General features: G+C 56.3%; 1 pseudogene across 1 annotated transcript; it reads left to right on the forward strand.

Annotated features, from left to right (window-relative positions):
- The first annotated feature begins 188 nt into the window (after positions 1-188).
- LOC309832228 (kinesin-like protein KIF19) lies at positions 189-27406 on the forward strand (annotated as a pseudogene). Its single transcript has 15 exons — positions 189-307; positions 1066-1186; positions 2195-2277; positions 4343-4453; positions 5831-5917; positions 6884-7019; positions 7231-7356; positions 8426-8620; positions 11676-11830; positions 12453-12547; positions 14772-14922; positions 22092-22312; positions 22537-22562; positions 23504-23666; positions 27277-27406. The product of its transcript is annotated as a kinesin-like protein KIF19 (transcript).

The following is a 27406-nucleotide window of genomic DNA, read 5'->3' on the forward strand; positions in this document are numbered from 1 at the left end:
AGGGGCAGGAAGAGTGTCCCCAGCTTGGGCATCGGGGTGGGCGCCGGGCTCCTGGCCACCCACGCGGGCCTGCTCTCCATCGTGTCCAGAGCAGTCAGGATGTGAGGGGTCTGCCCTTGTGTAGGAACCTGGTGACGGCTCTCCAGCAAGTGCCTGGTGGGTCAGAGGCCTGGCCTTTGTGGGGGAGCATGGATGTTAAAGGGGCGCCCCTTCCCCGGCCTCGTTCGTGTGGCCAAGAAGTCCTGGAGCCCAGCGCTGACCTGGACGTGACCAGCACACTCCTGCCCACGGACGACCAAGTGACCGGGTGTGGCCGCTCCCTGCTGCCAGGCTGGCCGGACTGAGAGCCGTGGCTGGGGTGAATGGGCCTCTGTAGCTCGAACCATTAAGTTGGGTTTCTCAGATCCGAACTGCATGGATCTGGTGTCTCCGCGATTTATATGAAAATGCAGTAGCAATTTACTGCACCTACACCCACCCTGGCTCTCGTGGGCGGGAGGAGTGCTGCTGTCACCTGGCGCGCTGGTGAGCTGCGTGATGGCAGGTGCAGCCTCCTTGGTTCACCGTGCAGTGACTTCCCTGGAGACTGCGTTGGAAAAGTTGAGCGCAGCATTCAAGCAGTGAATACGCCTGATGGTTCATGGGAGTCGGCCCTGGCTTGTGGTGCAGACTGGCAGCGTGGGAAAGGGGCTTAAAAGCCATGTCCTAAAAATCAAGAAAACCCGCAGGTCATTTCAAGTTTGCTTTAGAAATGTGTCTTTGGGGAGAAGTAGTCCGAGGGGATTATTTCATCAAATGTTAGCTGGTGGCATGTGTCCCCCTTTGGTGGGGACAAGCCTCCAGGGCCAAGGGCCAAGTCTGGTGGGTGCAGATCTCAGGCAGGCGTACCTGCAGGCCAGGTGAGGCATGTAGGAACCCTGGGGTTGCCATGGCGTTAGGCGAGGGGGCCCACCCGAACCACGTGGGCAGTTCCTGAGACACTTAAGGACCAGCTGGGCTCCTGGGGCCCCGCTGATGTCAGCGGGGCAGCGTGGGGCTGACAGGCAGCCAGGTCTCTCCTGCTAGCATAGCAGGGAGCAAGGAGCTCGTGTCTCCAGCCAGCCAGCCCTCCCACCCCACTGCCGGCCCCTCCCGGGCCCAGGGCAGCCCAGCCAGGAGGGAGGTGGAGCCCAAGGACCAGCTGCTCACGGGGAATGTTCTCCTCCGCGTGGCTGCCTGACCCGCTGCCCCAGGTGCCTGCTTGTCACAGGTCAGGTCTCTGTCGTCAGCCCGGGTCCCCGTCCAGGGCTCTGCCCCTGCTCTGCTCAGCCTTCCCTCAGGGGACCTGGTGACCCCCTGCTCCCCACCTCCAGATGTGCCTTCACCCTTGCCCTCTGAGTCTCACTCCCCAGGGAGCTCAGGGCCTAGGCCACAACCCTCAGATGCAGTGGTGTAGACGCCCCCTACCCCGGCCCCATCAGGTCCCCCGAGGCCTGTCTCCTGGGTGACATGGAAGCTCAGCCCATTAGACGGGTGAGCAGAGGCTCGGCACTTGCCCCTGACCTGTAGGCTGGTTACAGAGAGACCCTGTCGTGACCCCGGCCCCGTTCAGGGAGAACTGTAAGCTACCGTTTCTACCAGGAGGAACTTTCCCATCGTACAGACGAGAAAGCAGAGGCCCGGAAGCATTGTGCTGGCTTGCAGGCGGCTCACAGCTCAGTGACTAAGGAGGATTCGAGGCCTGGGTCGGCGCCATCCCGGAGCGCCTCCTGTGGGACTCCCTTAGAACTGGGCTGGAGGTGGGGCAGAGAATGATGGGAAACAGAGCCCCGGGATTTTCTACTCAGAAAACCAACTTTTGCTCTGAAAGTGCTCACAACCTGCGTGAAGGTTTGGGTCCCTCGGGTGGTGGGGTAAAGGAGCCGGGGTGAGGTGGTAGGACTCCTTAGCCGCTGTGTGACCTTGGGCAAGTTGCTTCACCTCTCTGTGCCTCAGTCTCCCCAGTTCAGACTAAAGAGGGTGGCCTGATCACAGTGCTCCTCTCAGCACCATCGTGAGCTGTGAACCGGAAGTCAGCACCCGGTGGGCCCTGGGGGTTCAGCGGCCTTAACTGCTTCCCCAGGAGTGGGAGGCTCTTGGGAGGTGAGCGGGAGGTTGGGCTGGGGTCTCCGTGCCCTGGGAGGACTAGGAGGCAGCTGCCGCGGTGTCCCGTCAGCAGGTGGCGCTTCGGACCCGCCCGCTCAGCGACGCAGACCGCGAGGAAGGGGCCTCCGTCATCGCCCACAAGGCGGGGACCGGGTGGGGCTGTGTCACCGGTCGCGGAGCTCGCCCGCGTGCGATCGCCTCCCTCCCTCTCTCCCTCCCTTGCGGAAAACATCAGTGCTCACAGTGGCCGGCACGTTCCAGACACTGGGATGGAGCCGGGGGGAGGGGGGACTCAAGGGCCTGTCCCCCACGGCCCCAGCTCCCTCCCTGGTGGGGGTGGGGTGGAGTGTGGGCGTCGAGCAAGAGAGAAAGTATAATGTCGGGGAGCTGAGAGCACGGAGAAGAATGGAGCGGACAGAGGCGGTCACTGACGACACGTTTGAGCAGCCTGGCGCGGGGTGGGGGGAGATCGGCGGTGGGGGCTAGGTGTGCAGTTGGGAGAGGGCCCCTGCAGGACCCCGACGGCACGCCGTCACGCCGTCACGTCGCCAAGGATTCCTGCTCCTTGGGAACAGGCTCAGAAGCTGAGCTCTCAGCGCAGAAGTGTCGTTGCCCGTGGTCGTCACTCGCCAGCGTAAATGCCAAATTGGGGTAAAAGAAAATTGAATTGCATTTCCCCACTTGTCACTAGAGAGGCAGCTTTACCCAGGACGTGCGTTTGCACTCCAGGGCAAAGGACCCCGGCTCGGGGGACGGGGGTGCCAGGGGAGGAGCTCGGGGGTGACACTGCAGGATGATGAGTGGACAGGACGTCTGGGGTGTGTAAACGGGCCGAGGGGCGTGGGCAGAGAGGCTGGTGTGGATTAGTGCTGAGTTCACGGAGGCCTAAGCGAGTAAAACCTGTCAGGACGCTTGTTACACTGAGGGGAACAAGGTGTTGCAGGAAGGGATTTGGCCGAGCTCTGAAGAGCGTTTACATAGATAGTCTTAACGTGGAGACGGCGTGGCTCTAACTAAATTTGTGACGTGACTGCACTGGGAGGCGGGACGTAGGGGCCCGTGTTCTGTACAGACAGGGCGGTCACAGCCCGAATGTCAGCCACAGGAGTCGGGGCAGCAGGGGTGGGGCAGCGGCTGCTGTCCCACAGGCTGACAAGTCTTGAAACTGTGTGCACCTCACTCATTAAAACGACACAAGTTAGAGGAAGCAGGCAGTGCCCTCGGAATAACTGTTAAGGCAAATAATTTCTGGAATCCATAGCGGCTCTCAAAGTCATCTCATCAGTCCCCAAATCCTGGCACGTCGTCCATCGTGGCGGGGGGGGGGCTGACCTCCTCCCAGGGAGCTCTGGCAGCCCTGGGTGGAATGGGCGGGTGGCCAGGTGATGGGGCTCTTGCTGGGCCCAGTCCTGTCCCTAAGACTCCCTGGTGCACCCCAGGCCCCGCACCAGAGTAAACAGCTCCACTAGTCTCCAGCTGCCCTGCCCCCGCCCCCTGGGAAAGGCTCTTCTGAACCTCCCGGTCCCCAGAGGCGCTCGTACACCTTACTGTATAATTACATATTTATGTGAGAAAGGAGAGGCCCTGGGGAGGGGGCACCCAAGGCGCTCAGAGAGACAGCGCGGAGCTGCAGAGCTGGACGGGTCCTGCCCACTCCAGGTACCTGCGCCCCCCCCCCTCCGTTCTCCCCTTTCCTTTGGGTGGCGCGGCCCCATGAGCAAGAGGTAGTCGGGTGGGAAAGGCATATCCCTAGGGCCACGTGCAGATATCGCGGTAGCAGGCCTCTGGCTAGGTGTTTTGCCCTCCGCAGAGCCCCTTGCCCACCTGCAGGTGCTACTCAGGGCGCTGTGGCCGGCGGGGCTCTTCACCCAGCCCTCAGCGCCCCGGCCGGCTGTTCAGGGGCATCCGGGCTGCCGTCCAGGCGGGGCCCGAGGGATTCGGCGTTGGTTGGGCGCCGGTATGTGAGGACCGGAAGCAGAGCCCAGCCGGCCTGGGGGCTCACAGTCAAGGCTTTGGGGGTGCAGCAGCCCGGAGATGCTGCACCCTCAGATGGAAGTGGAGAGGCTGCCTGGGGGTGAGCGCAGAGGCCTGCAGCGCTTCCCAGGTCCGGGCCGAGCCCCTGGATGCCTCTGAGGGTAGAGGCCAGGCCTGGGGTCCTCCCTCCGCCCTGATCCTGTGAGCGGCCTCTCCTCCGAGCCCTGCCTCTCACTGCTCCTAGACGGTGGTGCTCATGGACCCCGGGGAGGACCCTGAGGACACACTGCACACACACCGGTCCCGGGAGAAGACCTTCATCTTCGACATCGTGTTCGACCAGCACACCTCCCAGGTGCCCGGCCCTACCCACCAGCCCACGGCCCCGCTGGGCCAGGCCCGCCAAGGGTGTCCTCATGTGGGAGGGCTTGGCAGCCAGGTGACCTCATCCGTGACGTCTCATGGGGTCTCCCTGATAAACGAGGAAGTTGGTGCTCTGGGTCACTCCAGGGACAGGTAGCAGACCCCTTCCATGGATGCCGGGGGCCGCCAGGTGCCCGGGCTTTACACGCATCCTCATTTATTCCTCTGTGTGTCCATGTGTCCGTCTGTCCACCCACCCATCCATCCAACAAAGCCGTGTCCTGTCCGCCACGGGGCTAGAACACACTCCCTGCCCACAGGGGCTCACACCCCAGCCAGGGAAACAGGCCCGGCTCTCCGAGCAGACAGGTGTCTTCTGCTGCCGAGATCTTAATGGTGTCGGAAGTAGAAGGACCAGGTCATCAATTATTGAGCAGCTAGTGCATTCCAAGTGCTGTGCTTAAGTGCTTGTCACGCCTTGTCTTCCAAGCGTCACAGCAACTCTGTAAAATACACGGTGATATCCCCACTTTACAGGTGAGGTGCTGGCTTAAGGAGGTCAGCAACTGACCTGAGGTCACAGCTAGAGAGCTGCAGAACCAGGACAAGGTCCCAGACAGTGTCAGTCCAAGGCTGGACGAAAGGAGCACCAGCTTTGGAGTCTGTCCAACCAGGGCTCAGATGCTTCTGACTCGTGTCACCAGCCAGGGCTGCTGGGACAGTTAAGTGAGATGAAGAGCAGGCCCAGAGGGGGTTCAGGGAAGGCAGAGGAAGGGGGACCGTCCTTTCTCTCCAGTCCAGCCAGATGCCCATGCCCTCAGACACCAGCCCTGGAGATGTCCTTCCTTGAATACCCCTGTGGACAGGGAGCTCACTACCCACACACTCCTACCGCTACGTACTGCTGCCCTAAATGAAATTCCGCCAGCCTGAAACTTTCACTCGCTGGTCCTAGTTTTGTCCCATAAGAGGAGTCATAATGCCCTTCCCGGATTTCCCAACCCCGTCACTACTTTCCAGTCCTTTGCATTCTTTTTGATTTCTCTCAATTCATGCAGAAGCCCTGGAAAGGACTCATACCCGTTTGGTACCAAACCTGGCAGGCCTCGTGGTGGGAGTTATCACTTACATTCTCGTGCGATCCTCGCTCACCGTGGTCTCACCGTGGGGCTCGGCGTGGTCCAGGCAGCTGCAGGACTGGGGTGGGGCTCGTGCCGTGGCTGCGCTGGCTGCCACCGTGGAGGTCCCTGTCCGTGTCCAGGGGGAGCAGGGCGTTTGCAGGCACCATACACCTGTCCTCTCCAGACAGCCAGGTGCCCGACTCTGGTCGGAGTGTGCATTTGCCTGTCTTCCTTCCATCTGTCCGCAGGAAGACGTGTACCTTGCCACCCCCCAGCACTAGTGGAAGGCGTCATTTCTGGATACAACGCGGCGGTGTTTGCCCACGGCCCCTCAGGTGCTGCCAAAGGCCGGTGTCCCCCGGAGGGAATGAGGTTGGTGGCAGCAGAGCTCTTCCTAACAGCACAAAGCACCTCATACGTGCTGGCCTTGCACTGGTCCCTCTGCATCCGTTGGTTCCTTTGGTTCTTTCAACAGCCCTGAAAGGCAGGTAGAACGATCCCCCTGTCACAGATGGGACAACTGAGCCTCAGAGAGGTAAAGGGACTTCCCCAAGGTTACACAGCTGGTAGGAGTGAGTGTGGAGCTCAACCCAAGCCTACACTTTTCTGCCCATGAAAACCGCAGATTTCTCCTCTGCAGTTACAAGTTGGGGTCGGCAAACACTCGCGAAGCTAAGCTACCTCTCCGCCTGAAAACTAGAATCACAGAGGGTCAGAGCTGGACGGGCCTTAATCCCCTCCCTATACAGGTGGGGAAACTGAGGCCCTGAGAAGCCTGGTCCGAAGTCACAGCTTGTTTATGGCATTCATTCATTCTTTCTTTCATTCAACGAACATCAGGGAGCACCTGCTGTGTGCTATGCTCTAGCAAAGGAAGAGGGCCATCTGGTCCCTCCTACAGGGCGAACCGGGAAGGAGGAGGTGAGGACCCCATGAAGCGGGACTGCTTAGAAAGCTTAACACGTACGTTAATTCTCCTATTACGAGAACAACACGAACACCTTAAAGCGAATTTGGAGAGAAGTGCAGACATGTCTTGGGCCTCCCTCCTCTGATACTGTCTGCATCTTCGCTTTGTATCCTCCCGCTTTCCCTGCCCAGGTTTTCTTCCCCAGAGTAGCCATCAGGCTGTTCAGACAGGATTTTTTTTGTTCTTGTTTCCAAAATGGAAACTGAGCATGTCAGAGCAGCCAGGGCGGTTTGCACAGTACGGGCGGCAGGTGTGACCAGGCTCCGGGGGGGGGGGGGGGCGAGCCCAGACCAGGAGCCCTGCTTTGGTGGGCATCCCATGCCTCCCGCAGGTGCTAGCAAGACCCACACGATGCTGCCATGGATGCGGGGCCCGGCAGCTACCTGCAGATGCTCACTGACCTCTTCCAGGCCATCGAGGAGACCCATGAGAGCACGGACTGCAGCGCGCCCATGTCTTACCTTGAGGTGAGCCGCCCACCCCCTCGGCTGCCCTGTCTGCAAAACGGGCCTGATCATGAGTGCAAAACCCCACCTGTTACCCCAAGGGCCCCCCAGCCTGTGGGAAACCTCAGGGCATCCCAGACTTCTCTGGAGATGCAAAGCCCCAGTGATAGGTAAGCCCCTGTGCTTCTTTTGCATCAGACCTACTGCTTCCAGCGTTTCTGTCTCATCCCAGATTTATAACGAAGTGATCTGGGACCTCCTGAACCCGTCCTCAGGGTTTCTGGACCTGCGGAAAGATTCTAGGGGCAGCATCCAGACTGCAGGCATCACGGAGGTCTCCACCTCAAACACCCAGGAGGTGAGGGTCACGGGGGCCCACGGAGGGACCTGTGGCTCCTCCACGGCAGCCACACTCACCAGTGCTCACAGAGCGGAGCCAGACGCACGGCTCCAAAGCTGCTTTCGAGCTAAAGGAACAGCAGACTTCCGCAGCACGTCCCCACTCTCCTCACCTGTGCTCAGGGCAGACATCACCAATGGATCACGCACTCTTCCCTCTGCATCCAGACGCAGGTGGGGATTCTTTCTCGGCAGCACTCCAGGCAGTTGCGGTCAGAGTCGGCTTCAGGTCTGAAATCTGTTTGCCATCTTGATCCTAAGTCTGGCTCCCATAACAGGGCGAGCTGTAAACATTTCTGCAGCCCTCTGTCTTTCTCTCTCCCTCCAGTCTCTCTCTGTGCAGCCCTTGGGGTGGGCCTCCCGTCTGCTCAGAACATTTCAGAGGCTCCCAATTGCCTCTGAACAGCATGGACTCCTCGGCCCCCAGGCCCTGGATAACCGTGTGCTCTAGCCATGCTGGCGTAGGCATGAGGCCACCTGCCCTTAGCACCGTCCCTCATGGGTTCCAGGTGCAGGAGGGGAGACTTCTTGCCTATTCTTTAATAACAACAACCATATGGGTCTCTCTCCACAATGCTCTGTGGTCCTAGCATGCCTGGCACACAGTAGGTGCCCAGCAGAGGCTCACTGGCTTGATTTCCACAGCTGCTTGCGCACAAGTGGATTTCAGGCCACCCGCCAACTCCAGCAAATCTGTACAACTGCCTGGAGTTCCATATGGAAAAGGGCTCGGTGGGTTAGAGATGGGTAATCCATTGGTGATGTCTGCCATGGGTAGAGGAGGCAGAAGTGGTGCTATAAGTGTCAGCAATCTGCCATTCCTGCTGGATTAGTTGACTCGATTAATTAATCTCTTCATGCCACAAACCAGAAATTGCTTCCACTGGATGTGGTTCTGCCATCAGCATCCCAGCTGGGGAAGAGCTGCCCTAAGGAGCTCGGGAGGGCACGTCTCCTCTTGTTCTGCAGGGAGCGTGTGGCCACTCAGGGACCCTTGACTGTCTGCCCGCTTCTGCCTCTGTCCTCAGACCATGCAGCTCCTCACCAAAGGCAACTGGCAGCGCACACAGGAGTCCACCGCCACCAGCAAGATGTCGTCCCGCTCCCACGCCGTGCTGCAGGTCACTGTGCACCGGCGCAGCCACGGCACAGACATGGCAGAGGAAGTGCACATTGGGAGGCTCTCCATGGTGGACCTGGCGGGCTCGGAGCTGGCGTCTCAGGTGCCTGTCCTCTTCATCTCCGTTACTCGCCTTGTGTCCATCTGCCCTTTAGTCTGGGAGCAGGACCCTGTCCGTCCTTGTTGCACACTGTCTCCAGCACCTAGGACAGCACCCGGTCGAGGGGAGGTGCCCGCTTACACGTTTGCTGAGCGAATGAATTCTCAGCAGGTATTGGGGGTCACTCCTGCGGAGCCAGTATTTATGGAGGGCTTCCCGTGTGGCAGGCTCTCCCGGGCACCAGGGACGTGAAGATGAGTGAGCCCCAGACCCTCACCCTCGGGGGGCTCAGAGCCTCTGGGGGCGGGCGGGAGACAGATGTGTAGCTGGTAGTTACAGCACGGGGAGGCCTGTGCCTTGAGATTCGGGGTCACACAGAGGCTGTGGAGCCCAGAGGAGGGTGGAGCCTCAGGGCTGAGCCTGAAAGGTCATCAGGAGTTTGGTGGGTGGAGGGAGCAGCGTGGCGGGGGTGGCTGTCGGGATGCCCTCCAAGGACCTGCCTCCTGCGCCCGCGCCCCTGGCTCGCTGTCCTTGTTGGCACGTGTCGCTGGGAGCGAGGGTTGTGCTCACCGTTGCCCCAGGGGCCGGAGCAGTCTTTGCGGACAGGGCCCAGCCCAGCGCCAGGAACAGAGAAGGTGCCTGATGGAGGCCAAGTCAGAACAGCAGGAATATCATCAACAAGGGACATTCTCACGTCCCTCTGATGCGCCAGGTGCTTCGTGTTCACCATCCCCCTAACCCCCGACACCTGGAGGGCAGGCGGCCTCGCGCCTGGTTTACAAACGCCCCGCTGAGACGGGGTGGTGTGATCGTGCCTGCACACAGGTATCAGGTGATCCGGCCTTTGGACCTGGAGGGAGCTGGCCTAGGTCCGTGCCTTTCACTGATGACATTTGTCCTCCGGTTTGCAGGCTACGCTCTGAGTCCTGGGGGTTTGTCAGTCATTGCATTGCTTCATTCAGTCACTCATTCATTCACCTGCCCTGCACCTGGCCCTGCCCTGGGTGCCTGGCCAGCTGGCCCAGAGGCCGACAGGTTCAATGTATTGTGTTAATATGGTATGAAATTTGAGGTACAGTGAGGCCAGCAGATCAGAAGATGACTGCCATTGGAGAGATAGTTTGCTACTCACAGGTCCCAAGAGGAGGGGGCGGGAGAAGCCAGGCCGGGCCACACGGGGAAGCACCCGGGTTGGTCTGGAGGCAGAGGCAACAAGGGGAAAACACGGGCCAGAGCCTCTCTCGTGACTTCCATGGGAAGGCAGGCTGAACACTGGCCAGTTTGAATAATTCCAGCAGGCTCTGGGGCACAGGGCCCATCCCTGGTTGTCTGGTTGCTGCCCTGGGTGATGAGGGCAGGTAGACAGTGGCCCAGAGTGTGGGAGCCCCAAGGAGGAGGGGGTGGGGTGAGGGCTCTGGGTTGGCTGGTTTGCTTTTGAAAGGTGTGCTCACGGGTGACTTGTTTGTTATCAGAAGGAACTGGCAACCCTGGGAGGGGCAGCAGGGCCCCAAGATGACAAAACATTAGGATGCAGAAAATAAAAGACAGTTCATACACAGACAGATGTGGGTACAGACAGTTTCATGTAGACCAAGCCGAGTGTGATGGAGCCCTGGGAGTCTGCCCGTGCCAGCTGGACTCGGCCATGTGCTCAGGGGGCAAGGTGGAGACCAGCCTCCTCAGCTCTTAGCTCTTGGGGAGGCCATTGGACAGGGGGTCAGGCCCTAGGTTCTTGTTCTCCCTCTGCTCCAAATAGCTGTGTGCCTTTGGCCAGGCCCCTGTCCCTCTCTGGGCCTTGGTTTTAAGCTGTGTGCTCAGGGGCCCAGCGGGCTGTCTTCAGGTCTGGTTGGCTCTCACAGTCTGTCATTTCTTCACAGAAAATCACTCACAGAAGAGTTTGTTCCAGGGCACAAGGCGTCTGAGAAAACCCCCGAATTCTGGGGCACAGACACGTGACAGCTGCCATGGCCTGGTCGTGCCGGCAGCTCCCACTCAGTGAAAGGAGCAGCTCACGTTCGCTGCTCGCTTCTGTGGGCCCATCTCTGAGCTGGCCTCTTACACGCGTTGCCCGCCAAATCCTCACCATGGCCACAGCAACTGCCTCTTTGGACAAATAAGGAGACTGAGACAGGCTGGGAGACCTGTCTGAGATGTCATTTAAGCCGTTCTCAAGCCGTGCTCCAAACTGGCTCTAAAACCCATGTCCCTTAAAGAGAAAACGTTATTTTCCTTGCTGATTTCAAATGTAACCAAATCAGTGCAGAAGATATGGAAAATGTGGTTAAGCTAAAGGAAGACAGTTAAAGTCCCCACAACGGCTGCACTGAGAGGCAGTCATCCCAGCGGCAGTTTGGCGTGTGTCCTCCTAAGGCCCCTGCAGGCATCTTTATACATTTGTTCAGTGCTCAGACATCCAGCCACACTGTGGGCCAGACGCCTGCCGGTGTCCAGGCTCTGGGGACAGATGGCCAACCCAGATGACAGCTCCGTCATGGAGCTTAGGTTCTGTGGGGAGCAGTTAGGGAAAAACAAACGCATAAAAGAGCAAGATAGTTGCCGAGAGAGCTAAGCAACTTGGAGGAAATATACAGGGTAGCATGTACCCCCGTGGGGTGAGGGGGCCTGGGCGCTCCCCAGGAGGACCGCTAGCTGAGACTGGGAGGACAAGAAAGCTTCGGCGTGGGGGGACGTTCTCGCGAAGACACACGCGTTCGTATTTTTATCATAAAAAGGGGACTGTCCCGCCCAGGCATCCGTCTGAGCCCTTTTTTATCTCACTTCACAGAGCATCTTTTCAACATTGGTAAACAGCTCTACCTCACCCCCTTTCCTGGCTGTGTGGTATTCCACCGCAGAATCTGGTGTCGTTTCTGTCTCCAGTCCCTGGGCTGTGGGAGTGTAGTCAGAGCGTCCACCCTGAGCCTCCCAGGGTGGGATGGGGTTATCGCATCCTCTGGACCTCAGTCCCCTCCCCCTGGGGCCTGGGGTGGGGAGGTGGCGGGGTTGGGGTGGGGTGGGGGAGGACCACTTCCCTGCCAGCTGGCTTCTTCTCACTCAGACCCAGAACCGAGGCAAGAGGATGAAGGAGGGCGTCCCCATCAACCGCTCCCTGCTGGCGCTGGGCACCTGCGTCAACGCACCCAGCGAGAAGGGCGGCAGCCAGGCGCAGCATGTGAACTCCCGGGACAGCAAACTCAGGCGCACCTGCTGAAGGTATGAGCCCCTGGCCAGAGACAGGCGTGGCTGCAGCATCTGACTGCATCTTTCAGGATTTACCTGGGCCTAAGGGCCCTTCCAGGAACCCCTGAAAGCAGGAAAATCTCTGCTTTTCTAGAGAAATCATCTCTAGTCACTGCTCGAATCCCCCCTCCATCCCTCTGAGTGTGGTCCAGCCCATGCTTGCACACTCCCAGGGACAGGAAGCTCACTACCTCACCAAGGCTGCCTGTCTCATCACAGACAGTCTGAGAAAATTCCTCTTCATACTGAGCTGAATGCTGTCACCTCTATTCTACAGCAAGGCAGGGTGTAGGTAAACAGATAGGCAAAGCAACAAATAAATGGCTCTGTGAGTTTGGCCTCTCGGTCTAATCTACCTGCATCAGAGTGGAAGTAGGATGGGGCAGGCCTGCAGCAGGTCCATCTCAGCCTGCGCGTCACCTCCCTGAGCAGTGACCCCTTGGTCCAGCCTCAGCTGCCCTTCTCAGGGTTTGGAGCAGGAACCCCAGATGGGCTGGTCCAGAGGAGCCCGGGACAGGTAGCGGAGGGATGGCGCCCCCGGGCAGGTGGGAACCCTGGTTCCCACCATCCCCATCTCGCGCCTTCCACTGAGAAGGATGCCCTGGGAGGGAACAGCCGGACGGTGATGACTGCCCACATCAGCCCAGCCAGCACGCACTTCAGGGAGGCGCGGACCACCCTGCTATACACGTACTGAGCAGGGAGGCGCGGACACCCTGCTATACACGTAGGGCCAAGAATGTCAAGAGGACGGTGAGCCGCGCCCTCCCACCTTCCCTCACCCGCTCCCTCTGTTACTCTCCGGCCTGCTCACTGAGTCCTACAGCTCTCCCTCCAGAGGCTCTAGGGGAGGGTCCCTCCCAGCTCGCAGGCTCCTGGCGCTTGGCTTGTGGCCACACCCCTCCAGTCTCTGCTCCGCCTTGCCCTCCTCCCTGTGCTCCTCTCTTTCTCCTCTTTTCTGAGGGCAGTTGGCATTGATTTGAGGGCCCTCCCTAATCTGGGATGATCTCATCTCAAATCCTTAATTACATCTGCAAAGACCCTTTTTTCCAAATAAGGCCACATTCACAGGTTTCAGGGAAGGGACTTGTCTCTGTGCCTGGCATCACTGTAAGCTCTCACTGCGATCTGATTTACTTCATTCTCAGCAACTGGCTCCCTAGGAGGTAGGTCCTATTATTATCCCATCTAACGGAGTGGGCAGCGGAAGCACAGAGAGATAAAGCAGCTTCTCTAACCTACCACAGCTGGGCAGAGCTGGTGTTGGGGCCCAGGGGGCCTGGATCCAGAGCCCGTGCCTCACACTGCCGTGCTGTTCTGGCTAAACTGCTGTACTCAGTGTAAAGGATTCATCTCTCTTTTTTTTTTTGCGGTACGCGGGCCTCTCACTGTCGTGGCCTCTCCCGTTGCGGAGCACAGGCTCCGGAAGCGCAGGCTCAGCGGCCATGGCTCACGGGCCCAGCCGCTCCGCGGCACGTGGGATCTTCCCGGACTGGGGCACGAACCCGTGTCCCCTGCATCGGCAGGTGGACTCAACCACTGCGCCACCAGGGCAGCCCAAGGATTCATCTCTTAAGGCTGTGCGACCCTCAATGAGATAATGCACATTAGCGACTTAGCACAGGAGTGAGTAGTGGCCAACATATGATAGGTGTTACTTTATTATCACGATTACCATTTGTTGACAACAAGGGATGAGCCCTTCCCAACGTCCAGCTCTGAGCGAGGCGCCACCATAAAACCATCACCAGCACTAGCGTCAGCATCATCAGAGCTTCTGCTCCCGCACGAACCTGAGCTTAGCCGAGGAGAAGGCAGCTAGGAGACAAGAACCCACACAGGGGAGTGTTTCATTTCCAACTGTGGCAAGTGCTCTAAACGAAAGCCACAGGGCGCCGCGAGGAACGATCACAGAGAAGGCCGGGTTTAGAGGGGTCTTCCACCAAGGGGAACTGGCTCCTGCAAGGGAGCTGAGCCCCGAGCGCTAAAGAGAGCGTGTCTGTGCGGACTGAGGGCCAGTGTGCACATCTGGTGAAACTTAAGTGCGTGCGCCCTGCGGCCAGCAATGTCACCTTCCACATCAACCAAAGAGAAACTCAGACCCACGTGCTCAGGGAAGTTGTGTCACAGGAAAGCCCCAAAGTGCCCGTTGAAGAGGAGGGGACAGCTGCCTGCTGTGTCCCTGTTGCGGCCCCGCTCTGCAGCTGTTACAGACAATGGGGTAGACCCATCTGTGCAGACGGACAGCCTCTAAGACACATCGTTGGACCAGAAAAGCAAGTAAAAGTACAGCAGCTACAGTCTGATATGATCTACGTAAACCCCCCCCAACGCTGAACCCACACCCCCAAAACTCCCCACGTGTATCTCTCTAGCTTCCTGTACATGTATAAAACCGCACAGAGAAGCATTCGGAAGGGCACACACCAAAATGGTAGCAGTGGTTACCCATGGGGAGGGTTTTCAAAAACCTCTTCGTGGATTGTTTGAATTTTGGTTTTTTTGTGGCAAAATATACATAACATAAAATTCACCCCTTGAACCATTTGAAACGGCCCAGTTCGGTGGCATTAAGCACATTCACATTTTTGTGCGACCATCCCCACTGTCCGTCTCCAGAACTTTCATCTTCCCAAACTGAGACTCTGCCCCGATTAAACACCGACTCCCTCCCCTCCCCCACTCCTGGCCCCACCCCCTACTTCCTGTCTCTGTGACCCTGACTCTCCCAGGGACCACACATGTGGTGTGGATCATGGATCCTTCTGCATCTGGCTTATTTCACTTTTCATCATGTCCACCCATGTTGCAGCAGGTGTCAGAATCTCCTTCCCTTTTAAGACAGAATAGCACTGATTTACATTTTCCTGACGAAAGGTGCTGCGTCTTTCTGGCATAATCCATTGGGCGACAGGTGTCCTTCGCGGGGCAGCCAGCTGGCCCTGACCTTGGCCGCGTCCCGCCACCAGGTCAAGCGCAACCTGCTGAACGTGTCCTACCACATCGCGCAGTACGGGGATGTCATCTCCGACCTGGGCAGGCAGATGAAGCACCCCGAGGCCAAGGTGGAGAAGCAGGGGAAGGAGAAGTGAAGCATCCCAGCGGCCGGGATGCTCAAGGTGGGGCCGTACACGCACGCAGTGCCTCCTGCTGCTGGGCCGTCCGGGACACCAGAGGCCCACTGCGTCCTCCTGCCCTTCCTGGAGCGGTGTCTGCACTGAGCACCCCACCCGGGGTGACCGCCGAGCCCGGCCTGGCCTTTTTTAAAAAAATATTTTATGTATTTATTTTTTTTTTTTGGCTGCGTCGGGTCTTAGTTGCCGCACGCGGGATCTTTCGTCGTAGCACACGGGCTTCTCTCTAGTTGTAGAGTGCAGGCTCAGTAGATGTGGCGCGCGGGTTTAGTTGTCCCGTGGGATGTGGGATCCTAGTTCCCCGACCAGGGATCGAACCTGCGTCCCCTGCATTGGAAGGTGGATTCTTAACCAGTGGCCACCAGGGGAGTCCCCCGTGGCCTCAGGGAGCAGCCGTCTCTCTGCTCTCTTCTAATCTCTTCTTATCTTTCTTCAGCTTTTCTTCTTGCTGCCTATTTATTTTTTCCTCCCAAATCAGTTTCTTTTTTTAGTCTTTTCACTTTGGAATAATTTTAAATTTAGAAAAATTGGCAACGATACTACAGAGTTCCCAGCTTCCCCTAATGTTAGCGTCTAGGGTCTTCCAAGAAAGTGCACTGAGGCAGAACTCACACAACATAAAATTCACCATCTTAAAGCAAACCCTTCGTTCAGCACATCCACCGTGTTGGGCAGCCGCTGTTTCTGTCTCTTTCTGAAACGTTTCCACCCCAAAATGAAACCCATGCCCGCTAGGCAGCTTCTCTCCATCCCTCCCTTCTCCCCAAATCGGTTTGATCTAGGCCTCCTTTTGGGGTAGAGCACACCATAGTTTTACCCTAAAATTAATCAGTAAGTTTAAAAGGTGCCCATAAAAAATATCTGTAACGAAGACAAGTAAACATATGTACACACACACACACACACACACACGTTCTTTTGGCTTATTAAGATAAGTTTTGGCGTAGTAAATAAAGGATTTTTGAAAATCAATAAGAAAGAACCAACAGCCCAATTTAAAAATGAGGGTGAGGAAATGAATAGGCAATTCAGAGAGTTTCTAGTGGCCATAAACCTAGGAAAAGATTCTCAATTGCATTAGGAAACAGAGATACAAATTGAAACAATTTTCACTTATTGGACTGGCTAAAATTAAAATGTCACGTAGCATTAAATGGATAATATAAAATAAAGTATGGAAGGCAGCCTTAACCACTATTATTGGGAGTCTAAATTAACACTTCTCTTTGGAGCCTGTTTTACCTGCATCTTTTCAAACTTTAAGTGTATGAGTTCTGTTGCCCAGCAACTTCCCCCAAGTCTACCAGGAGACGCATGCGCTCACATGCCCATCAAAGGGGATGGGACAAGCTAACTGGTGGGTCCCTCCTGTGGATCACCCTGCAGGTGCTACAGAGAAGGGGGCAGACCCATCTGTGCAAATGGACGGCCTCCAAGACCATTGCTAGATGAGAAAAGCAAGTTAAAGCGTAACAGTCATAGCCTGCTATAATCTACCCACCAGGAAACCCATATATCTCATTAGATACAGTTATATGTACAAAACTGCACAGAGAAAGATCCGGAAGGGCACATATCAAAATGATAGCAGTAGTTACGTGTGGGTGGGGGACTGGGGTTGGGGGGAGGGCAATCAGATGATCAAGTCTTGATGTATTATTCGAATTTTTATCACCAAAACGTGTTCCTGTATTAGATGTGTAAATACATCATATTTAAAACGTTTCCTGATTGTTATAGTAATATGTGTTTATCATTCAAAACTTGGAGTATGCTGCAAAGTGTAAGAAGAAAATAGAACTCACTCATAATCCCACAACTTGGAGATACCATTGTTAGATTTAGCTATTTCCTTCCAGTCTCTTAAATAAATCCGTACACACATGCACAGCAAAATTGGGAGCTGGGGGGACTTCCCTGGTGGCGCGGTGGTTAAGAATCCACCCGCCAGTGCAGGGGACACGGGTTCGAGCCCTGATCTGGGAGGATCCCACATGCCACGGAGCAACTAAGCCCATGCGTCACAACTACTGAGCCTGCACTCCAGAACCCAGGAGCCACAACTACTGAGCCCACGCACCACAAGTACTGAAGCCCATGCGCCTAGAGCCCGTGCTCTGTAACAAGAGAAGCCACCGCAATGAGAAGCCCACGCACCGCAATGAAGAGTAGCCCCCACTCTCCACAACTAGAGAAAGCCTGCACGCAACAAAGACCCAACACAGCCAGAAATAAATTAAAAAAAAAAAGTTGGGGGTTGGGATCAGGCAATGTCACACATTTAATGAGTACCTACTATGTAACAGGTGCATATCAGTGTTGGAGATGCAGGGAGGGAACGAGCCATACACAGACCTGGTTCAGAGTCGTCCAGCAGAGGAACTGCACAGGCAAAGGCCCTGGGGTGGGAGTGGGTTTGATGAGTTCAGGGAGCAGAGGGCCGCCCACGTGGCTGGCACCTGAGGAGAGGTGCATGGTGGGAGCTGAGGCTGGAAGACATTGAACAGGGGCCTGGGTTTATCCTGACTGTAACGGGAGGCCAAGGAGACCTTGAGCCGGACAGCAATGCGCCAGGAGCCCCCTTGAGCTGCGTATTCGAGAAGTGGAAGTGCGACTACTCACAGGGCAGGTGGGGGATTCTCCACGGCTGGGGTTTTGTGTGGAGACCATGACAGGAGTTGAGGAGGAGGCCAGGAGTGACCACAGTGGTCAACTGTGAACACCACGTAGAGGAGGGAAGTAGAAAGCGCTCACACTTTTGTTACGAGGATTTTCCAGTACTCACAGAAGGAGGAAGAGCAGTAAAGTGAGCCCTCGTCACCCACTCTCCAGGCCTTGTTTCTTCCCACGCACTTCCCTCAGCCTATTATCTTGAAGCAAATTTCAGTCATCATATCATTTCATTCATAAGTATTTCAGCCTATAATCCCTAAAGAATACAGGCTCCTTACAAACACATAACTACAGTATCATTTCCACACCTTAAAAAATATTAACAGGGCTTCCCTGGTGGCGCAGTGGTTGAGAGTCCGCCTGCCAATGCAGGGGACACGGGTTCGTGCCCTGGTCCGGGAAGATCCCACATGCCGCGGAGCGGCTGGGCCCGTGAGCCATGGCCGCTGAGCCTGTGCGTCGGAGCCTGTGCTCCGCAACGGGAGAGGCCACAACAGTGAGAGGCCTGCGTACCGCAAAAAAAAAACAAAAAAAAAACAAAAGAGATTTCTGACATCGCGTAGATTGTCGGAAAGTTGAACACCTATTGGCTCTCTGGTGATACAAACACATTACTGTTAATTTTTTACCATGAAAGATGTTGGATTTTGTCAAATACTTTTCCTGTATTATTGAGATGATCACATGGTTCTTGTCTTTCATACTATTAATATGGTGTACCACATTACTGATTTGCATACGTGGAAGCATCCTTGCATCCCAGAGATAAATTCCACTCGATCACGGCGTATGAGCTTTCAGTGTGCCATGGATTTGGGGTTGCTAGTATTTTAATGAGAATATTTTCATCTGTGTTCAACAGGGACATTGACCTGTAGTTTTCTTTTCTTGGTGTCCTTGTCCGGCTTTGGTATCAGGGTAATGCTGGCCTCGTGAAACGAGTTTGGGAGTGTTCCCTTCTCTTCAATTTTTTGGAAGAGTCTGAGGATTGGTGTTAATTCTTCTTTGAAGGTTTGGTGGAATTCACCCCTGGGCTTTTCTTTGTTGGGAGGGCTTCGATTACTGATTTAATCACCTTACACATTATTGGTCTGTTTAGATTTTCTGTTTCTTCATGATAAAGGCTTGGTAGGTCGTATGTTTCTAGTAATTTATCCATTTCTTCTAGATTAACCGATTTGTTGGCATAGAATCGATCATACTAATCTTATGAGCCTTTGTATTTCTGTGGTACCAGTCGTGATGTCTCCTCTGTCATTTATAATTTTATTTATTTGCATCTTCTTTTTGTTTTTTCTTAGTAAGTCTAGCTAAAGGTTTGTCAATTTTGTTTATCTTTTCCAAACACCAGCCCTCAATTTTGTTGATCTTAATTGTGTTGGTCTTTCCTGTTGTTTTCATGGATTTCTGCTCTCATCTTTGTGATCTTAATTGTGTTGGTCTCTCCTGTTGTTTTCATGGATTTCTGCTCTCATCTTTGTGATCTTAATTGTGTTGGTCTCTCCTGCTGTTTTCATGGATTTCTGCTCTCATCTTTGTTATCCATCACCTTCCTTCTGGCACCTTTGGGTTTAGCGTGTTCTTCTTTTTCCAGTTCCTTGAGGTCACTGCTGTCATTTTGAAGTATTCCTTCTTGGATCTTTTCCTGTGCGGTGCTGTAGACATAAATGTACCCAGAGAGGTCTGTGGTGTGTGTGTATGTGGATGGTGGGGTGGCTTTGGGTTTTTGTATAAATGATTTCAGACTTTAGCTGTTATTCTTTAACTTGTTTTTCTCAGCCATCGATGTGTCTTGGAGGCCGTCCATCTGCAGAGACGGGGCTCCCTCATCTCTGTAACAGCTGCAAAGTGTTCCATAGGATGTCCATACTGGAGTCTGCTTATCCTGTCCCCTCTGATGGGCACTTTGGGGCTTTCCAGTCACATAACCTCCTTGCGCACATGGGTGCCTATTTCTCTGTGGTAGATCTGGGGCTCAGGTTTCTGCTGGAGCAAGAGGGTGAAGGAAAATTTCAAAGAAGAGTGGTTGCTGGTGATGCCACACTGAGTCCCATGGCGCCAGCAGAGGGCTTCAGGGGCTGGTGGGGGTGGAAGATGGCATTGTTGTAGAGCATCTATAAAGCTAGGTGATGACCGGGAAGCTTGGGCTTCTTTGGGGTCAGGGGTCAACAGAGATGCATGCCATAATGGCTCTCATCCTGCTGGCCTATTAGTTATCGGGACTGGCCTTGGTGGTCTGAGGAGGTGGGCAGCGTCATGGAGGGGATGAGGGTCTCATGGTGAGCCCTGAGGGCATGAGGGGCTTCCCTTGGGTCCTGCTATGGCAAGCCTAGGGCAGCAGTGGGCAGCTTGTGTCCACGGCTCTGCCAGGATCGTTCCTTTATGAGCATTTCCTAGGATATCATGTGTTCCCCAAAGCCTTGTTTTAATGACTGCAATGATTTGGTCGTCTGGACGCATCATAATTTATTTAACCAATCCCAGATGGCTTGATGTTTAGGGAAAAGAAATCCCTTGACCACTGCCCTCAAAGTCAGGGGCACCAGCCGCATGTGACCAGAGTGGAGATATCTACTGGGACAGGCAGGGAAAACCATCGATTAATCACTGGATAGCTGTTAGGTAGGAACTGATCACGGGAAACAAAGACTTACATTCGTGGAACTTACATTCCAGCAGGAAAGGCAGGTGTTGAACATTTACCACGAAACATTACCGAATTATCGACATGAAGAAGACTGCTGAGGTGAACGTAGGATGTTTTCAGAGCAAGCGGCTCATGGACCCAGATCGAGATCGAGAGTCTAGGAAGGTTCCCCTGAGGAAGTGAGGTCAGAGCTGAGACAGCTAGCCCAGCCCCATTCGTCCTTGGATTCCTGAGACTCAAATCCATGCAACCCAACCGCAAAACGGGCAAACAGAGAGTCTAAATCCCTCTAAATGAACCATTCGAGTACCCACCCATCCACCCATCCATCCACCCATCCACCCATCCATCCACCCATCCACCCACCCATCCACCCATCCATCCACCCACCCATCCACCCATCCATCCACCCATTCACCTGCCCATCCAGCCATCCACCCACCCATCCACCCATCCACCCACCCATCCACCCACCCATCCACCCACCCATCCACCCATCCATCCACCCATTCACCCATCCATCCATCCACCCACCCATCCACCCACCCATCCACCCATCATCCACCCATCCATCCACCCATTCACCCGCCCATCCAGCCATCCACCCACCCATCCACCCACCCATCCACCCATCCATCCACCCACCCATCCACCCACCCATCCACCCACCCATCCACCCATCCATCCATCCACCCATCCACCCATCCATCCACCCATCATCCACCCATTCATCCACCCATTCACCTGCCCATCCAGCCATCCACCCACCCATCCACCCATCCATCCACCCATCATCCACCCATTCATCCATCCACCCATCATCCACCCATCCAGCCATCCACCCATCCAGCCATCCACCCATCCACCCACCCATCATCCACCCATCCATCCACCCACCCATCCACGCACCCATCCACCCATCCATCCACCCATTCACCCATCCATCCATCCACCCACCCATCCACCCACCCATCCACCCATCATCCACCCATCCATCCACCCATTCACCCGCCCATCCAGCCATCCACCCACCCATCCACCCACCCATCCACCCATCCATCCACCCACCCATCCACCCACCCATCCACCCACCCATCCACCCATCCATCCATCCACCCATCCACCCATCCATCCACCCATCATCCACCCATTCATCCACCCATTCACCTGCCCATCCAGCCATCCACCCACCCATCCACCCATCCATCCACCCATCATCCACCCATCCACCCATCCACCCATCCAACCACCCACCCATCCACCCATCCACCCATCCACCCATCCACCCATCCATCCACCCATTCACCTGCCCATCCACCCATCCACCCATCCATCCACCCATCATCCACCCATTCATCCACCCATTCACCTGCCCATCCAGCCATCCACCCACCCATCCACCCATCCATCCACCCATCATCCACCCATCCACCCATCCACCCATCCATCCACCCATCATCCACCCATCCATCCACCCATTCACCTGCCCATCCACCCATCCACCCACCCATCCACCCATCATCCACCCATTCATCCACCCATTCACCTGCCCATCCAGCCATCCACCCACCCATCCACCCATCCATCCACCCATCATCCACCCATTCATCCATCCATCATCCACCCATTCATCCATCCATCCACCTGCCCATCCAGCCATCCACTCTCCCATCCACCCACCCATCCATCCATTACCCACCCATCCATACTCTGTCTATAAAGCCTGTCCTTGGACCCGATCCTGTGTGGCCAGGCAAGCATGGATTCCACCCTGGCCTAGGTAGCACTGCTCCCGGTGCAGCTGGCTCTCTTCCTGTCCCCAGCCGCCATCCCTCCGCCCGACACAGAGAAGGACAGCCGCCTGCAGATGAACGAGATCTGGGCGCAGCTCGTCGGGGGTTTCAAGGAGCAGCTGGAGCTGTGACGCAGCCTGGCGGAGCTGGAGAACACCAGCATCGAGCTGCATGTGGACGTGTCCCACTACCTGCTGACCATGGCAGAGTGAGTGCGCCCACCCTCCCAGGGATGGGCCGGGGAGGCCAGCAGGACCTGGGGACCCTGGGGTGGGGAGCTCCTTTTTCTGCTACTGTCCAGCCTCCCTCTACTGCCAGTGGGTCCCCAAGGGGACTTCAGCTAAGGGCACCCTCGCTGCCCTGCTCTCCTGGCCTGTGGCTAATCTGGGCCGGTGGGAGAGGCTCCCAGGCCCCTTCGACCTCCTTCTACAGGTGGAGTCCAGGGCCAGCCCTGGCAGGTTAGGGTCAACCCCATTTTACAGCAAGGATGTTGAGGTCAGAGGGGATGTGGGTTTGCCCGAGGTTGTACGTCCACTCGGCCAGGGTCTTTCTACCATTCCACACGCACTTGCGGTCCCTACCTACTGTGAGTGACTGACTGCCTGCAGAGGAGCTGGCCGTGCACTTAGTCCCCCAGACCAGGAGCACCACAGGGTGAGGGGGCGCTGTTAACAACCATGCTGGGCTGCCAGTAGACAACCTAGGACGCGCGTCCTCTCCGCTTACAGGCCGCAGCGCTGTGACTTGAGTCCATTTCTTCGCCAGGCCTCCCCCATTTCCCCCCTGCCTCCTCCCTTCCTGTTTATTTTCTTAATCACGCAAACAGCAGGGCACCGCACCAGAGGAATTCTAATAAAGGAAGCGCTCCCCCATCCCACCCGCCGCTCCCAGCCCTCTCCCTCTGGGTCCTCCTTCCTTGCAGATTCCACATGACCCTCGTTGTACTTTAGGTTCGGTCGGGCGCCCTGCGTGCCTTTGGAGGTGTCGCCCTGCGCTGGGTCCTCCCAGCCCGTCCTCACGGAGCCCCGGCCGTGCTGCTGTCTCCAAGGTTCACAGCTGAGGGGACCGAGGAGTGTTTACGCGGCAGGCGGCCCCCGTCACCCAGACGGTCCTGGGTGGGTCGGATTGGAGGCAGGGCGGGCACTTTGTCACTCCGCCATCCTGCCACAAAGGTTTACCAATTCTTTACTTCCTTCCAGTTTTGCTCATGAATTCTTGTTCTTCGTAAGCATAGAAGGCACCAGGTAGCAGACCCAATCCTGCCCCGTTTTCACGCCCACGCCGGCCAGTAGACCAGCTGGGACCAATGGGGACTCTGAGACAGGGGGATGCCAGGGCTCCCCAGGCTCCCCGGGCGGAGCCTGCGCTCTGACCCCTGACCCCTCTGTTGTGGCTGCAGCTGGGAGCGCGCACAGGGACAGACCCCCTGAGAGGGCCGAGGAGCCGGTGGAGGCCGACAGGGTTGGGGACTCGGGCAGGGCCGCGGAGCCGCATGAGGTGGCCCTGGCCAGAGGGGAGGCCCACATGCTCTGGCCAAGCAGCGGGAACCCGAGGCCCTCGAGGTGCGGGAGGGACCCGGCGCGCCACGGTCACAGCAGCGCTGCTGAGAGCTGGTAACGCTTTCTGATGGCAGCCGGTGCGCCAGGGCCTCCTACAGCAGTCCCCTGGAGCAGGGCCCATCACGACCATTCTATAGATGTGAAAACTGAGGCTCAGAGACGAGAGAAATCGTACCCGATCCCCAGAGAGCAGGACCCGACCTGAGCCTGACTCCGAAGTCCAGGCCCCTTTGAGTTAGACTTATGGCTACACTAGGGGGGCGCAGGGGGCCGCGGAAATGGGGCACGAGTGGTGGCGTGGGGTCTACCGAGACCCCCTGCCTGTCTGTGGGCGCCTGCAGTGGCCGCCGTGTGGGGAGCACTTTAGCCCCGCATGGCTCTCCACCGGCGTGCGCTCCGTCTCCCTGAGCCTGGTCTCAGGCGCATGGCACAGGGACAAGAAGCATGGTCAGAGAAAGCCCAGACTCCAGGCTCCTCTCTGGAGAAAGAGCTCTTCTCACATTCCTGTCTTCTGAGAAGAGCAGGCTGTTTATATGAGCTGTTTATATAATAGCTGGTTATCTCATAGTCTCACTTCAGAAAAATGACCGAACTGGAGCTTGATGGAGACTTTGGGGAAAATGCCAGCAAAGCTGGCTGCTACCTCAGCCCATTCGTTAAATGTTAGCAGGTGTACTTTCAGGCAAGTGGAGAAAACATCTGATGCTGTCATGTTGCTAAAACGGGCAGCGTTTATTTCACTTAAAGGCTATTCGCCAAACCAAGAACCTCTTAATATTATTGCCTCTGCCTGCAGCAATTTGGAGATTACTTGATCTCACTGAAAAAGTCTTCCAACATTTAAAAGTAAGAAGAACGCCTTTCTCTTAAAGAGATCATGTGCGTCGGCAGAGTATGGCCTTCGAGAGCCAAGCATAGATATTGAGCTGCAGCCTGCCAATGCGAGTCTGTCAATGAATCATTGAGCTGATCGATCAGTCAATAACAAATCAATGTTTTAAGTGTCCAGCTCAGGGCCAGGCCCTGAGGACATAAAGACGAACAAGATACTCTCTAAGACTTAAGCTGTCGATCTACTGGGAGGAGACACAAACCACTATGTACAACCCAGTACGAGAGCAGGATGACAGACATAGCAACAGGGTGCTGGGGAGCTGGCAGCGGGGGCTGTGGATTCAGCCGGGGGGTCTGGGAGGACCTCAGGGAGGAGAGGAGGATCTTGCTAGGGGAGCTGAGCCAGCTCCACCCAAAGTGGTCCCCTCAGCCTTCCCTGGTGGCACAGTGGTTGGGAATCCGCCTGCAGATGCAGAGGACACGGGTTCGAGCCCTGGTCCGGGAGGATCCCACATGCCGCAGAGCAACTAAGCCCGTGCGCCACGACTGCTGAGTCTGCGCTCTAGAGCCCGCGAGCCACAACTACTGAGCCCGTGTGCCACAACTGCTGCAGCCCGTGTGCCTAGAGCCCATGCTCCGCAACAAGAGAAGTCACCGCAATGAGAAGCCCGTGCACCGCAACAAAGAGTAGCCCCCGCTCGCCGCAACTAGAGAAAGCCCGCATGCAGCCACAAAGACCCAACGCAGCCAAAAGTAAATAAAATAAATGAATTTAGGAAAAAAAAAAAAAAAACAAAGAACAGAAAAAAGCAAAGTGGTCCCCTCTCGGTCCCAGAGGATGAAGATGCAAAAGGCTGGAGCACGTCCTCTTGGGCTGCACTGGGGGCTGTTATCTGACCTGCTTCCAGGCACCGTGATTTGGGGGAAGGGATGTCGGCAGCTGCAGCCCCAAGCGTTACTATCTGGAGGTCTAGATGGAGTTACGTGGTGTGGTGGCGATTTTAGGTGTCAGCTTGGCCAGGCCACTGTACCCAGTGATTCCATGAAATGCTCATCTAGGTGCCACTGTGAAGGTATTTGGTAGGTGAGACGAACATCTACACTCAGTTGACGGTAAGTAGAGAGTATCTGGGATAGTGTGGCTGGGCCTCATCCAGTTGAAAGGCCTTAGCAGCAAAAACGCAGGTTTCCCAGAGAAGAGAAAATTCTGCCTCGAGACTGTGGCATCAGCTCCTGCCTGCGTTTCCAGGCTGCTGGCCTGCCTGACGAATTCTACACTCACCAGCCCCGATTCTTTAAAGCAAGTCTGTGTGTGAGTGTGTGTATATATGTACATATACATGCAAACATGCACATAAATGTGTGTCTATGTGTTTGTATACACATACACACACGTACATAAACACGGATAAATAGACGCATGTATGTGTTTCTCTCTCCTATTGGTTCTGTTTCTCTGGAGCCCTGATTGACCCACAGAGCAAGGTAAAGGGTCCCCAGCAGACCTCACAGGCCCCCCAGCCGGTTTTCTGCAGGAGGGAGGCGGTTCCCAGTGGCTGCAGTGGACAAGCTGGTTGACCAGCAGCACATCCTAAGATCATGTGAAATAAAGTGCAAGAGAACTCAGATGGCTTCCTCCTCGCCACCTCCAGAGCCCGGCTCAGCAAGGCCTCCCCCCGCCGCGCCGCTGCACACTGCGACCGTGGGGCGTATCCCCAGCGAGGGACTGCAGACTGAGCTTATGGCTTTGTTCATCATCTTCCCCCCCTGGGTCTATAGGTTGGCGAGCGCAGGGGTGTTTGTTGGCCTCAGTCGCTGCTTTGTGCCCAGTAATGACAGCAGACGCCCAGTAAACAGCAGTCGGGTGGACGGATGAACGGATGGGTGGGAGTGACCCTGAGCAGAGCCCTGGGGAAGTGGGCACCCGAGCCAACCCTGGCAGAGGCCCCCTCCTCTCCCCGCCACCCCTCCCTTGCTTCCTTCCTGTTGACGATGACACCTGATTAAACTGTTCAGGAACCCAGGAAATCCTCTCACTGCCATGTCAAGGCCCCCTGAGAGCAAAGAGGAGAGGGACGGAGGAAGGAGGGAAGAGCGCGGTTGAGGAGAAGGGAGAGGGGCCAAAAGCCAGAGGGGGAACGTTCCAGAAAGGCCCGAGCTCAGGAGCTCACAGGAGACATAACCCCTCACAGGGCTGTGGGAGAACCAAAGGGTAACTTCAGTAAACAGCCGGCACGTAGTAGGTCCAAACATGGTGCATCAAACACTCATTATTTAGTCTATTTCCAGGATTCACTGGGTGGTCCCCGAAAATAATAATATTCTCTTCTCTCCGGTTCGCTGTTGAGATGAAAACATGCTCCACGTGCCGAGGTCGGCGGCACCTTCCCCAGCGCCACCAGGCAGAGCAGCACCGGCCCGAGCAGGGCGCCCCTCCTGCCCCGGCGCATCCGAGGCCAGTGCCGGCCTCCCCCGGACACACGTGCCCTCCGCCGTCAGGGCGGTGAGAGCCGCGCGTGCGTGCCTCAGACGTGACCATCACCGCGCGCCCTGCCAGCGGCGGAGCTGCGACAGCGCCGCACCCGCTCCTTCCGCTGAGGGGACTGTGCACCTCGCGCGACTGATGCCACAGGCCCTTCCCCTGAGGGGGCACGAGTGCCTGGCGCCTGTACCGGAGACATGCGTGCTCACCGCATGTCCCCTCACCTGACGAGGCTGTGACAGCGTATATGTGTCCCTTACCCGTGACGGTTCACCACACGCCCCCTCGTCTGAGGAGGCTCACGCAACAGCGCACGTGTACCTCAGACATGACCGAGAGCAAAAACTTCGAGCCCCGAGGAGACTGCAGGAGCGCGCGGTGTCCCTCAGACGTGATCGGTCGCCACGTATACCTGAGCTATGGCTGA

Source organism: Grampus griseus (genome assembly GCF_964374135.1).
Source record: "Grampus griseus genome assembly, chromosome: 14".
NCBI lineage: Eukaryota > Metazoa > Chordata > Mammalia > Artiodactyla > Delphinidae > Grampus > Grampus griseus.